This window comes from Salvelinus namaycush, chromosome 37 (assembly GCF_016432855.1).
Source record: "Salvelinus namaycush isolate Seneca chromosome 37, SaNama_1.0, whole genome shotgun sequence".
Taxonomy (NCBI): Eukaryota; Metazoa; Chordata; class Actinopteri; order Salmoniformes; family Salmonidae; genus Salvelinus; species Salvelinus namaycush.
In genome coordinates this window covers 10,079,436-10,095,227 of record NC_052343.1, presented here as the reverse complement: position 1 = coordinate 10,095,227, position 15,792 = coordinate 10,079,436, and the positions used below count along the sequence as shown (strand labels likewise).

General features: G+C 42.1%; 1 protein-coding gene across 1 annotated transcript in view; it reads left to right on the top strand.

Annotated features, from left to right (window-relative positions):
- Positions 1–270: 270 nt before the first annotated feature.
- Positions 271–15,792, top strand: part of LOC120030877 (beta-1,4-galactosyltransferase 3-like) — a 30,348-nt gene continuing 14,826 nt past the window's right edge. The window contains exon 1 of the mRNA XM_038976374.1: positions 271–458. The gene's annotated coding sequence lies outside the window, so the exon portion shown is untranslated. The remainder of the gene's footprint in view (positions 459–15,792) is intronic.

Below are 15,792 nucleotides of genomic sequence, written 5' to 3'. Positions count from 1 at the left end.
TGTTTTCCTCGTTCTATATTCAGTAAGCCATAACACAAAAGGGTCGTTATGTCACTGTGTACTACCCAACGTCACCCCATTCAATTGTATTGTCGGTGCATTCATTTAATTATTGTGAAACCAAAACAGCAAGTAGTGGTGAAAATCAGGACATGCATACAGCACGAAAAGGTTCGAGGAGGTGCGCTAAACTAACTCTTAAAGTCTCTGCCGACGTTACCATTCATTACTACAAGCAACACCAAACAGTTGTGTACATCACTTCCTGTACTGGTTCTACATGTGAAGTGTGGCTGAAGAAGCTGCATTTCAACTTCGAAACGTAGCCCCGGAGCAACTCGAATTGTGAAAGTGATGTTTAGCAATTCTGTTGCCTGGAATAAATTAGAAAAGGAACCATTGAGCTATCCACGAACAAGAGGAGTGGAATGGTATACACCGTCTCGTGTGTTTAGTTGGTAAGCTGGCCACAGTTTATTTATTTTTATCTAGCTAACTAGCTAATAATGCTAACTGGATAGCCAGCAACAAATCATGACCGTGTATGAAATAAGTTAGCTAGTCGTTAGCAAGCTAGCAAAGCAGAAGGAAATGGAGTCAGTGACGCTAGTTTTCCGGCTTGTATTGCTTGTTTCTCCGTCACATTTGCTAGTTAGTCCGTAGCTAACGTTGGCTATCTAAAATGTTAAATATTTATTTATTTATTGTGGCCGCTTTAACAAGAGTTGTTGAAGCAAGGCTCGAGCCCAGGTAAATTAGCTACGCCAGAAATGGTGGAATCTTTGGTTACATCATCATGACTCTCGTACAAAATCTAAAGTAAGACTTGAATGGTCTAATAATGTAAAAACACAAAACGAATTAGTTTACTGAACACCATACAGTGTGTGTGTGTGTGTGTGTGTGTGTGTGTGTGTGTGTGTGTGTCTGTCTGTCTCTAGGAAGGCTATATGATATTGTTGCATCTGTTCATGTCTGTGACCAAGCAAAAAAATCTTATTCCGTAGGAATAGCTGGGTGATTTTGTTTTATTTAATCTTATTTAACCAGACAAGTCAGTTAAGAACAAATTCTTATTTACAATGACGGATTTAGCAAATACGTTAGATTTTAAAGAGAATGTGAATTTAGATGTTTTCTCACAAACTTTAAGACTACAATAACCGTAAACTTTTGGGTTAACAGCCATGTTCAGGGACAGAACGATTTTTTTTTTTTTACGTTGTCAGCTCGGGGATTCGATCTAGCAACCTTTCGGTACCTTTCGGTTACTGGCCCAACGCTCTTAACTACTAGGCTACCTGCATATTAGATGTGCATAAGCCATTTGTTACTTTAAAAAAAAATATACAGACAATACGGTCTTCTTGAAGTATTTTGTCATTACCACCACGTCAAGCAAATGTATATTATAATAACGTTTTTTTCAAGTGTGTGTACTTTGTTACCATGTATATGATTAGTGACAGCTGAGCACATGGAGGGAAATTCACATTTTGATGCCGGGAAATGATAGAAAATTAAGGTAAATATAATATTTTTATTGAATGTCATTACCAAGTAGGCTATAATTAAAACAATTTGTTACATTTTTTAAATTGTTTTAATTATTTATTTAGGATACATTGTATGCTAGCTGTTCAACTGGAGTTAGCATGTCATTCCCACCACACGTGATTACCACCACATAATGAACTGATGGTAAGGAAAGAATGTGATAATGACGAAATGTATTAGTTCATACATTTTTACTAACCTTAAGACCTGAAAAGACAAATTACATATGATCATGATTAAGTTGAAATTGAACACTTATTTGCTATTACATTTTGTATTATGTTAGGATGACGGAGTGATTGTGATGTCTTTTTATGTGACTTACTATGGTTATTACTGACTTTAATTATTTTATATGAGATGCCCCCTAAATCAACCAAGGAGAGGACAAGGACATACACTATATATACACAAAAGTATGTGGACACTCCTTCAAAATAGTGGATTCTGCTATTTCAGCCACACCCGTTGCTGAAAGGTGAATAAAATCGAGCACATAGCCATGCATTCTCCACAGACAAACATTGACAGTAGAATGGCCCTTACTGAAGAGCGCAGCGACTTTCAATGTGGCACAGTCATAGGATGCCACCATTTCCAACAAGTCAGTTCATAAAATTTAAGCCTTGCTATAGCAGCGCTGGTCAACTGTAAGTGCTGTTATTGTGAAGTGGAAACGTCTAGGAGCAACAACGGCTCAACCACAAGTGGTAGGCCACACAAGCTCACAGAACGGGACTGCCGGGTGCTGACGCTCGTAAAAATTGTCTGTCCTCAGTTGCAACATTCGCTACCGAATTCCGCACTGCCTCTGGAAGCAACGTCAGCAAAATAACTCTTCGTTGGGAACTTCATGAAATGGGTTTCCATTTCCGAGCAGCCAAGCATAAGATCACCATGCACAATGCCAAGCATCGGCTGGAGTGGTGTAAAGCTCTCTGCCATTGGACTCCATTAGAGTGATGAATCATGCTTCACTATCTGACAGTCCAACGGACGACTCTGGATTTGGCAGGTGCCAGGAAAACGATACCTGCCCCATGCATAGTGCCAACCTTAAGTTTGGTGGAGGACAAATAATGGTCTTGGGCTAATTTTCATGGTTCGGGCTAGGCTCATTAGTTTCCGATGATGGGAAATCTTAACCCTCCAGCATACAATGACATTCTAGACGATTTTGTGCTTCCAACTTTGTGACAACAGTCTGGAGAAATCATGCTGAAACAGTAAAGGGCCAATGCCCCTGCGCACAAACCCGGGGGGTCCATACATAAATGGTTTGTTGAGATCGGTGTGGAAGAACTTGACTGGCATGCACAAAGCCCTGACCTCAACCCCATCAAACACCTTTGGGATGAATCGGAACAAATGGTCTGTTCTGTATCTTCAACAAATTAAACATGTACTACTGTGACAGTAAATTGTTTAATGGTATTTCTCATCTGTTTTATATGAAATGCCATTTCCACCACAGTGTCATTACCACAATGCTAAGTCATTACTATCACGGTACATATTTGAGTTAAATGGGTATTAATTACAGTTGATATTGATTATTTTTCCTGTATGTGAACCTTATATGCTTGTTCTTAAGATAATTCTAAAATAATGTAAAATATTACGATTTTAATGTGGTAAATACATGTTTCTGAGTATCTTCAAGGCCTATATGGACATTTAGACATGACAATGATAAATACATGTAATCAAAACTTGTATGAAAAAAAAGTTCTATAAAATACCTTAGGCACAATTTATGTAATTTCCTTTTCAACTAAAATAGCAAATTTTAAGAAGTGGTGGCAATGACATTTCCCCTCGGGTATATGGGGAAACCAATATTTTTATTTTATTTATTTAAATGGTATGGTCTCAGACTCTATTAGATCTTGTTTCCAGACAGAGTGAAGAACTTATTCAGAGAGAAAAGAAGCAGTTTCAAGAGGTTCATTTTCAAAAACATTTAACATCCAAAAGTGCCTGTATTTACAAAATCAACCAGCTATGATGAAAGACTTGTATACTCAAGGTTTAGGCGCATCCTGTGTACACTTACTGAACCAGGATAATTTTAAATCCACCTAGCAGCCTCTGTAAACAGGATTAGGAGGGAGTGAATGTAATTTAAAAACAGTGGTTTGTGCAACCAAGTTCAGAAAGTGGTCTGCCTTTTGTTTTCTATATTTGCCCAGCCATGGCTGTTTGCCATCTTTTGAAGGTGTACAAAAGGGGCAGCAGGTAGCCTAGTGGTTAGAGCGTTGGGCCAGTAACTGAAAGGTTGCTGGATCAAATCCCGAGCTGACAAGGTAAAAATCTGTCATTCTGCCCCTGAACAAGGCACTTAACCCACTGTTCCCCGGTAGGCTGTCTTTGTAAATAAGAATTTGTTCTTAACTGACTTGCCTAGTTAAATAAATAACACCTGCTCTGTAATCCGTTTGCTTTGGGCAGCGTCATTTGAGCTGGGCAAACCTTCCTTCCTACTCCTCTCTGTAGTAAATAGTTTCCATAGTGAGAAATGGCCACAAAGACCCTGTCACAAGAGTTGTCAGGTTGACTGAGTGGATACTGGCTCTAACGTTAGACTAGCGGAGGGGACTGTACTATAGGACTCCACGCTGTTCATGGGATAAGAGCCTGACTTTATCAATGGAGATGTCTGCTGAACAGCAAGATCCTATCACAGGGTTTCCAAACTTGGTCCTGGGCGGGTGTTCGTTTTTGCCCAAGCACTACACAGCTGATTCAAATAACCAACTAATCACTCATTGATTTATTTGAATCTGCTGTGTAGTGCTAGGGAAAAACCCAAAACGTGCACCCAAGACTGAATTTGTGGAATCCTGTTCTGATGCGATCAGTTCTCTTGAACGTTTGCAACGTTGCGTAACTGTTTGTACTGAATGACACGTTTCCCCAAAACGTTCTTGAACAGACATTGATGTACGTTTGCCCCCATTTGGTGGGTGTGGCTTGAAGCAATGAGTGATGTATTTAAAGTGCAGTGTCCATGCTGAAAGCGTTCCCGAACCCACAACCCAACCCCTCCCTGTTTTTCAACTGGTCGTTCAGTATAGCACCGTTTGCGATCAATTGACCCTCCAGAATGTAAAAACGTACTGAGCTCTGGTCTGTACAGACATACATTACCGTTCAAAAGTTTGGGATCACTTAGAAATGTCCTTGTTTTTGAAAGAAAAGCACATTTTTTTGTCAATTTAAAATAACATCAAATTGATAAGAAATACATTGTTAATGTTGTAAATGACTATTGTAGCTGGAAACGGCAGATTTTTATTATTTTATAGAATATCTACATAGGTGTACAGAGTCCCATTATCAGCAACCATCCCTCCTGTGTTCCAATGGCACGTTGTGTTAGCTAATCCAGAGTTGCAAAGAAAAAGCCATATCTCACTGGCCAATAAAAATAAAAGATTAAGATGGGCAAAAGATCACAGACACTGGACAGAGGAACTCTGCCTAGAAGGCCAGCATCACGGAGTCGCCTCTTCACTGTTGATGTTGAGACTGGTGTTTTGCGGGTACTATTTAACTTCTCTGCGCTACGGTTCCCTTTAGGGGGATCATTTTCCTAAACAACCGCTGAATTGCAGGGTGCAAAATATTACTAACAATATTTATAATCATGCAATCACAAGTGAAATATATCAAAACACAGTTTAGCTTGTTGTTAATCCACCTATCGTGTCAGATTTTGAAAATATGCTTTGCAGCGAAAGCAATCCAAGCTTTTGTGAGTGTATCAATCAATGCTACAACAGCTATCCCCAAATTAGCATTGTCAGAAAAGCAATAAAATTAATCGCTTACCTTTGATAATCTTCGGATGTTTGCACTCACGAGACTCCCAGTTACACAACAAATGTTATTTTTGTTCGATAAATATTACTTTTATATTGGGTTGCGTGTTATGTTCAGAAAACCAAAGCCTCGTTCTGTTCGACAAATTCCAAAAAGTATCCGTAATGTTCGTAGAAACATGTCAAATGTTTTTTATAATCAATCCTCAGGTTGTTTTTAACAAACATAATCGATAATATTTAAATCGGACCATAACCTATTCAATAAAAGAGAGAAAGAAAATGGAGAGCTACCCCTCTTGCGCGCAGGAACTAATCAGAGGACACCTGACTAGTTTTGAAAAATCTCACTAATTTTTCAAAATAAAAGCCTGAAACTATGTCTAAAGCCTGGTCACAGCCTGAGGAAGCCATTGGAAAAGGAATCTGGTTTATACCCCTTTAAATGGAAGAAAGACGGGCCAGGAAACACAGATTAAAACTTTTTTTTTTTTTTAAATCACTTCCGGGTTAGATTGTCTCAGGTTTTCGCCTGCAGAATCAGTTTTGTTATACTCACAGACAATATTTTGACAGTTTTGGAAACTTTGGAGTGTTTTCTATCCTAATCTGTAAATTATATGCATATTCTACGATCTGGACCTGAGTAATAGTCCGTTTACCTTGAACGTTATTTAAAAAATAAATAAAAACTCTGACCCCTAGCGTCAAGAGGTTGAGGACTTGTAAGGCGTCTGTTTCTCAAACTAGATACTCTAATGTACTTGTCCTCTTGCTCAGTTGTGCACAGGGGCCTCCCACTCCTCTTTCTATTCTGGTTAGAGCCAGTTTGCGCTGTTCTGTGAAGGGAGTAGTACACATCGTTGTACGAGATCTTCAGTGTCTTGGCAATTTCTCGCATGGAATAGCCTTCATTTCTCAGAACAAGAATAGACTGTAATCGAACCCACAAATGCTGATGCTCCAGATACTCAACTAGTCTAAAGAAGGCCAGTTTACAGTTTTCAGCGGTGCTAACATAATTGCAAAAGGGTTTTCTAATGAGCAATTAGCCTTTTAAAATGATAAACTTGGATTAGCTAGCACAACGTGCCATTGGAACACAGGAGGGATGGTTGCTGATAATGGGCCTCTGTACACCTATGTAGATATTCCTTTAAAATCAGCTGTTTCCAGCTACAATAGTCATTTACAACAATGTCTACACTGTATTTCTTATCAATTTGATGTTATTTTAATGGACAAAAGATGTGCTTTTCTTTCAAAAACAAGGACATTTCTAAGTGACCCTAAACGTTTGAACCGTAGTGTACATGCAATGTGTTACTTGGAGGAGTTTCTCCATTTGTGGAAGAGACTGCAATGACATGCTTCACCTATTTGGCCTTTGATACCTACAGTTTGATGCTGAACATGCAAAAACAGGATTTTAACAACATTCTTACAACAGTTAGCGAACTACTGTTTACACAATCAGCCAACCAGTGCTGTGTGACCATTCATTTGCTACCCTTCAACAGGTATTGGACATTTTAAAGGGACAGAGTCAGATGAACTCATGGATATCATTTTTATGTCTCTGCATCCAGTATGAAGGAAGTTGGAGGTAGTGTTGTGCGCTAATGCTAACTAGCGTTAGCGCAATGACAAAGTCTATGTTATCTACTGGTATGCTAGCAGTTACCATATACTTCCAGTCATTGCACCAATGCTAGTTAGCAATCGTGCTAACGCTAGTTATCAATTTCTTTCCAACTGCACACAGAGACATAGAAATGGTATCCACAAGTTCATTGGACTCTGGGGAAGTAGATAAAGGGCTTGGTTGCCAAAATCCTGAAGTATCCCTTTTAAGGTCTGAAGTGCACTTGCCCATTAGCCAAGTAAGGAGTAGGCTTTTGGTTGCCTGTCAGATATGATCACTTACATGCAGAAATGCAATATTCGGTATTTTATATGAACGTGATTTTATATGAACGTAGTGAATGAACTACACATTTTTGTTGTTTTCAGTGTAAACTGTCCCCTGCCCAATGGAACAACCACAGAGCAGGCTCAACTTGCACGACTGCTCAGTTCACTTGCCCTAGGTGACAAGGCAACTTGTTATGCCAATCCCTGTTGATACTTATGGCTGTTTCATTAGTGTTAGCCTTCCTATTTGTCAGATCCATGACCCTGCTCCTTTTCGGTCCAATCAGGGCAAGACATTACATTTTCCCCCAACACAATCTAACAATGATGTTGAACTCTTCCCAGGCTGCCATCTTTATGTTTTCTGTCCAGTACTCTGGAATGATAGTAGCGGTGGCTAGGCAACACATTCGCCGTTCATGACTGTGTGACTCTTAGTGCCCTTTTTGTAATGTTTACGTGGTTATCCTCAGTTTTTCTGGTTGGTCCCTATGGTTGTCATTGCTTAGCTACTGAGTCGTGCAGCTTGTCATCATGGTTGCAATGAGGGCTGTCCCAGAGGTGTGTGTGTGCCCGAGCCACAAATGAACTTTGCGCTATGGAAACTACTCAAACTAGTTACAACCCAAGCAGCAGCAGACAGTAAAGGAGAAGCTGTAGAGATAATTTTCTTTTTTTCTCTTCAGTAGTGAGCCTGTCCCAGTGGACTCAGACCTGAGGGAGCAGCTAAAGAGACATGTACCAGCTGCACTGACAATGAATGGCCAGTGTGTTGCCATGGGTTGCTATGACAAGGGCGCTAGCCCTCATTAATATGCTGACACTTTTTTTCACACTGTATGCTAATGTTTTAATTGCCTGGACTTGTTTAGTGGAAGAGCTATCTACTGTATCTTTGTAGGCTATTTTTTCTTTTTTAGAAAGTAGGGTTGGCCTTATAGCCAGTGGTTATCCAAATATGAACAGTTTTCCCTTGTCTTGGCAGTCAAGTAAAGGTAATGCTCTTGTCACAAAGCACATTTTCTGGTGCATATTGATGCTCAGGGCAGTGCAAACTGAGCTGGTCTCTGGCAAGCCTCTTCCTGCGTTGATACCACAGACTGGGAAGGAGCCTAAGTTTTCTCACGTCCTAGGCTAGCCTATATCACAATGGTCATATCACATCCTCAGGAGTCAGGAACCGTCCTCAAGGATTTCAGTTGAGCTGTTTAGTAATTGAATATGGATAGCTTGTTTTTTTAATTTCACCTTTATTTAACCAGGTAGGCTAGTTGAGAACAAGTTCTCATTTACAACTGCGACCTGGCCAAGATAAAGCAAAGCAGTTCGACACATACAACAACACAGAGTTACACATGGAATAAACAAACATACAGTAGAAAAAGTCTATATCGTGTGTGCAAATGAGGTAAGATAAGGGAGGTAAGGCAATAAATAGGCCATGGTGGCGTAGTAATTACAATATAGCCATTAAACACTGGAGTGATAGATGTGCAGAAGATGAATGTGCAAGTAGAGATACTGGGGTGCAAAGGAGCAAGATAAATAACAGTATGGGGATGAGGTAGTTGGATGGGCTATTTACAGATGGGCTATGTGATCTGTGAGCTGCTCTGACAGCTGGTGCTTAAAGTTAGTGAGGGAGATATGAGTCTCCAGCTTCAGTGATTTTTTTCATTTCGTTTCAGTCATAGGCAGCAGAGAACTGGAAGGAAAGGCGGCCAAAGGAGGAATTGGCTTTGGGGTTGACCAGTGAAAAATACCTGCTGGAGCGTGTGCTACGAGTGGGTGCTGCTATGGTGACCAGTGAGCTGAGATAAGGCAGGGCTTTACCTAGCAACGACTTCTAGATGACCTGGAGCCAGTGGGTTTGGCGACGAGTATGAAGCGAGGGCCAGCCAGCGAGAGCGTACAGGTCGCAGTGGTGGGTAGTATATGGGGCTTTGGTGACAAAACGGATGGCACTGTGATAGACTGCATCCAATTTGTTGAGTAGAGTGTTAGAGGCTATTTTGTAAATTACATCGCCGAAGTCGAGGATCGGTAGGATGGTCAGTTTTACGAGGGTATGTTTGGCAGCATGAGGATGCTTTGTTGCGAAATAGGAAGCCAATTCTAGATTTAATTTTGGATTGGAGATGCTTAACTTCTTTGGGGTAGGGGGCAGTATTTTCACGTCCAGATGAAAAGCATGCCCAGAGTAAACGGCCTGCTACAAAGCCATAAAAGCTAGAATATGCATATTATTAGTAGATTTGGATAGAAAACACTCAAGTTTCTAAAACTGTTTGAATGATGTCTGTGAGTATAACAGCACTCATATGGCAGACAAAAACCTGAGAAAAAATCCAACCAGGAAGTGGGAAATCTGAGGTTGATCGATTTTCAACTCCGCTCCTATTGAAGATACAGTGGGATATTGGTAATGTTGCACTTCCTAAGGCTTCCACTAGATGTCAACAGTCGTTAGAACCTTGTCTGATGCTTCTACTGTGAAGTGGGGCCGAAGGAGAGAGGAAGGAGTCAGGTCTATCATGACCTGAACATGCCCTGACCATGCGCGTTCACGTGAGAGCGAGCTCTGTTCCATCGCACTTCTGAAGACAATGGAATACTTCGGTTGGAACATTATTGAAGAATTATGTTAAAAACATCCTAAAGATTGATTCAATACTTCGTTTGTCATGTTTTTACGGACTGTAATAAAACTTTAAACTTTTCGTCCGTACTTTCTGCTGGACCTGCCCGCGCGTCGTGAGTTGAACGCTAGAACAACAAGGAGGAATTTGGACAAATGACGGACATTAACGAACAAAACAAACATTTATTGTGGAACTGGGATTCCTGGGAGTGCATTCTGATGAAGATCATCAAAGGTAGTTAATGTTTATAATGTTACTTCTGTTGACTGCATAATATGGCGGATATATTTGTGTCTTGATTGGGCTCTGAGCACCAACTCAGATTATTGCATGGTTTGCTTTTTTCGTAAAGCTTTTTTGAAATCTGACACAGCGGTTGCATTAAGGAGAAGTGCATCTAAAATTCCATGCATAACAGTTGTATCTTTTATCAATGTTTATTATGAGTATTCCTGTAAATTGATGTGGCTCTCTGCAAAATCAAAGGATGTTTTGGAACTTCTGAACGTAAGTCGCCAATGTAAACTGAGATTTTTGGATATAAATATGAACTTTATCGAACAAAACATACATGTATTGTGTAACATGAAGTCCTATGAGTGTCATCTGATGAAGATCATCAAAGGTTAGTGATTAATTTTATCTATATTTCTGCTTTTTGTGAATCTTCTCTTTGGCTGGAAAAATGGCTTTGTTATTCTGTGAATAGGCACTCACCTAACATAATCGTTTGGTTTTGAATTTGGCGCCCTGCAGTTTCAGTGAAAGTGAAAGTGCAGGGCGCCAAATCCAAACAGAAATCTCATAATTAAAATTCCTCAAACATACAAGCATACAAACTTGTTGTAAATCCAGCCACAGTGTCCGGTTTCAAAAAGGCTTTACGACGAAAGCACACCCAACGATTATGTTAGGTGAGTGCCTATTCACAGAATAACACAGCCATTTTTCCAGCCAAAGAGAGGAGTCACAAAAAGCAGAAATGGAGATAAAATTCATCACTATCCTTTGATCTTCATCAGATGACACTCATAGGACTTCATGTTACACAATACATGTATGTTTTGTTCGATAAAGTTCATATTTATATCCAAAAATCTCAGTTTACATTGGCGTGTTATGTTCAGTAATGTTTTGCCTCCAAAACATCCAGTGATTTTGCGGAGAGCCACATCAATTTACAGAAACACTCATAATAAACATTGATAAAAGTATTATACATGGAACTTTAGATAAACTTCTCCTTAATGCAACCGCTACGTCAGATTTTTTAAAAACTTTATAGAAAAAGCACACCATGCTATAATCTGGGTACAGCGCTCAGAGCCCAAACAAGCCATACAGATATCCGCCATGTTGTGGAGTCAACAGAAGCCAGAAATAGTATTATAAATATTCACTTACCTTTGATCTTCATCAGAATGCACTCCCAGGAATCCCAGTTCCACAATAAATTTTTGTTTTGTTCGATAACGTCCATAATTTGTCCAAATACCTCCTTTTTGTTCGCGCGTTTAGTACAGTAATCCAAATGCGCAGGCACTAGGTCCAGACAAAGTCAAAAAATTCCATTACAGTTCGTAGAAACATGTCAAACGATGTATAGAATCAATCTTTAGGATGTTTTTAACATAAATCTTCAATAATGTTTCAACCGGAGAATTCCTTTGTCTTCAGAAATGCGATGGAACGCAGGTCGCTCTCACTGGAGCGTGCGTGGTCAGCTCATGCCAGACACCTGACTCAAAGAGCTCTCCTTCCCTCATTCGTCACAGTAGAAGCATCAAACAAGGTTCTAAAGACTGTTGACATCTAGTGGAAGCCTTAGGAAGTGCGATATGACTCCAAAGACACTATATCGTTTAGGACCTTGAGGTGCACCCATGACCAGCTCTGAAACCAGATTGCATAGCGGAGAAGGTACGGTGGGATTCGAAATGGTCGGTAATCTGTTTAACTTGGTTTTCGAAGACCTTAGAAAGGCAGGGTAGGATAGATATAGGTCTGTAGCAGTTTCGGTCTGGAGTGTCTCCCTATTGTGTATTGTCACCTTACACCTGAGAGTGGTAGTGAGCTGAGGGGGGAGAGCTGTTTCGTCTACTCTTTCCCCTCACATGATTTCTGTTAGCTTTGTTCATACCGTATCTTCTTTCCTCCTATATGCTCCCACGGGGTGATAACAGGTTTGTTGAGCAAGAGGTGACACATGGAGACGTCTTGTGACTCATGGCAATAGATAAAGAATGAGCTAGTGAAACTAGATAGTGCAGTGGATATGACCAGTAACTTCATCAGACAGGCTTGACAGGTATAGTATTTGTCGCAGTTTGCTTCGTAATCGAACACTGGCGGCAGGTGATATGTTGGTATGGTTCTTTTGATAATCTGAGGTGAAACGTAGCAGAAGTCTGCATGACTCTCAGTGGAGCCTATCTTCAGTGTGTAGAACTGAATGGTTCTGAATAGAGTGCAAGGATTTGAGGGCCTTTTCCGCCCAAGCTCCAAAGCTGTTTTGGAGCAGATTTGCAGACTACAGAGATCACAAGGTTAAAGCTGGAGAGCACAGTCTTCCACAGCTGACGGATGGATGGATATAGTACGCGTTCCTCTAATCAGCCGAACATGGCATCGCTCCAGTCCCTCATCCTTCTCTTCGTGTCTGGCATCCCGCTCTGCTCCGGCAGGTTAAGGCTTTGATTCACAGGCGGCAGACTAACGCAAGGCCTATCAACTGTTTCTACCCCATCCTCTTCCTCCCACTCCTACACCCCCGCTGCTGCTCTGCAGCTCTCCTTTGAGACAGACACACACCAGATGTTTTCAAGTACTTGGCTACATATTTCCACTTTCCGTCACTCTTTTCTTCTCTTCTATTGCGCTGCTTTGCTTTTTGCTGGGGGGGGGGGGGGGGGGGTCGTCCTATATTTCCCAGCAGTCTGTTGAGCTGACTGCTCCCCGGGACTGCGGGTCTCTTAGTGGATCCCCTGTGCCTGGCCGACAGGCTGGTCGGCTGCCTGGCTATGGACTGCGCATGCGTGGGATCCTGAATAACCAGCCACGCTAACAGAGATCCTTAGATAATGATTTATATATACACTGCTCAAAAAAATAAAGGGAACACTTAAACAACACAATGTAACTCCAAGTCAATCACACTTCTGTGAAATCAAACTGTCCACTTAGGAAGCAACACTGATTGACAATAAATCATCCTGACAATAAATCATCCTCACAGCAAAAAAGGTTTGCTGTGTCTGTCAGCGTAGTGTCCAGAGCATGGAGGCGCTACCAGAGACAGGCCAGTACATCAGGAGACGTGGAGGAGGCCATAGGAGGGCAACAACCCAGCAGCAGGACCGCTACCTCCGCCTTTGTGCAAGGAGGAGCACTGCCAGAGCCCTGCAAAATGACCTCCAGCAGGCCACAAATGTGCATGTGTCAGCATATGGTCTCACAAGGGGTCTGAGGATCTCATCTCAGTACCTAATGGCAGTCAGGCTACCTCTGGCGAGCACATGGAGGGCTGTGCGGCCCCACAAAGAAATGCCACCCCACACCATGACTGACCCACCGCCAAACCGGTCATGCTGGAGGATGTTGCAGGCAGCAGAACGTTCTCCACGGCGTCTCCAGACTCTGTCACGTCTGTCACATGTGCTCATGTGCTCAGTGTGAACCTGCTTTCATCTGTGAAGCGCACAGGGCGCCAGTGGCGAATTTGCCAATCTTGGTGTTCTCTGGCAAATGCCAAACGTCCTGCACGGTGTTGGGCTGTAAGCACAACCCCCACCTGTGGACGTCGGGCCCTCATACCACCCTCATGGAGTCTGTTTCTGACCGTTTGAGCAGACACATGCACATTTGTGGCCTGCTGGAGGTCATTTTGCAGGGCTCTGGCAGTGCTCCACCTGCTCCTCCTTGCACAAAGGCAGAGGTAGCGGTCCTGCTGCTGGGTTGTTGCCCTCCTACGGCCTCCTCCACGTCTCCTGATGTACTGGCCTGTCTCCTGGTAGCGCCTCCACGCTCTGGACACTACGCTGACAGACACAGCAAACCTTCTTGCCACAGCTCGCATTGATGTGCCATCCTGGATGAGCTGCACTACCTGAGCCAGTTGTGTGGGTTGTAGACTCCGTCTCATGCTACCACTAGAGTGAGAGCACCGCCAGCATTCAAAAGTGACCAAAACATCAGCCAGGAAGCATAGGAACTGAGAAGTGGTCTGTGGTCATCACCTGCAGAACCACTCCTTTATTGGGGGTGTCTTGCTAATTGCCTATAATTTCCACCTGTTGTCTATTCCATTTGCACAACAGCATGTGAAATTTATTGTCAATCAGTGTTGCTTCCTAAGTGGACAGTTTGATTTCACAGAAGTGTGATTGACTTGGAGTTACATTGTGTTTAAGTGTTCCCTTTATTTTTTTGAGCAGTGTACATTTTGCATACTTCTCGCTCTCTCTGCTCCCCTTCCATCCCTCCCCACCTCATTTCTCTCTTTCCTCGTCCCCCTCGCTGACTACTATTCTCTCATCCATTCCAGTGTGTGAGAGTATGCATGTGTACATACAGTATGCATGTAATATTGATGGCTCCAGGCAGAAAAGGATTGTCCCATATCTTGCCTGTAATCTTCCATAGCTGCCATCACTCAGTCTAAAGTGTGTGCTGCTTTACAGTCTGAGGAGGGAGGGGGTGACGTGAGGAGGTGGAAGAACACTGGAGGGAAGATGTTTGTTTTGGCTGACTCGGGCCTGCATGAGCTAGTGATGCCAGTTCTACCTCTTTGACTTTCAAATGTCGAGACTCGAGAGCGAGGGAATGTAGCCTAGATTGAACGCTGGTGAGACAACTAAACTAGCCACTTGCATTGGGCCTACTCTGCTTCCTCTCTCCCTCTCCTTTTGTCATTCTCAGATTCCCTCACATAGCATCACATAGCCTGAGGAACAGGGGCATCTAAATCAAGTCACTGGCTCTTTTTATATGTGTGCTGAGAAGGCAAGGCCCTGGCTTTGTCAAGGGAGTTGCCAGCTGCCAAGTTGTCCTGCTACACTATATCCCAGGCAGCAACCCTATATCCCATTTCAAGTCAATACGGCCCCTGAGCGCTTAGCCGGGCTGGGATGATACTATACACACCCTGACTATTCATGTAAACACCTGTGAAACTGCAGTGGACATTGGACATACGGTAGTATAGTGTGCATTTAAACCGTAGTAAATTAAGGGTATCATGTTTGCTCTAAGGATTTAGCCACTATGCCTATATGGTTGCGCTCTACGTGATGCTGCTGGCCACACTCATTTGAGAGGACTGCCTGAGAAGTTCCACCTTCCATCTGCTCATATTTAAAGTTGCAAACAAAAAAGTACTCATCAAAAGCAAATGTTTTTTTTCCTTCTTTCTCTCCTCACTCCCTCCCTCTTTCTAGTTCTCTCCTTCCTGTTCCAGTATCTCCACATTTTGCCGACTCATGTCATGCTATCACCCTCTTGTCTTTCCATTTCTCTGTCTGTCTAATGAACTTGTTTCCTCATTGTCTGGGGATTAAGGAGTATTGAAGCTGAAAAGGTGGGGTAAGGGAGATTTCTGTTGAAACTGATGTGCTCACATTTGCAGATCACACACACGCATATCAGGGTTTCTGTTATGAAAATGTGGCGCTGGACATTTGACCAGCAGCACTTTAATTTACCAGACATTTGAGAAATGTACCGAACCCATGTGCATTGGGTGCGTAACCTGAATAGGGCGTCCACCCACGGTGCTCAGAATGACAATCACATTTAGAATATGGTAATTCATCTTAACAGAAAATGTAAGTTGAGGACATGTATCCTTACCGTGTACT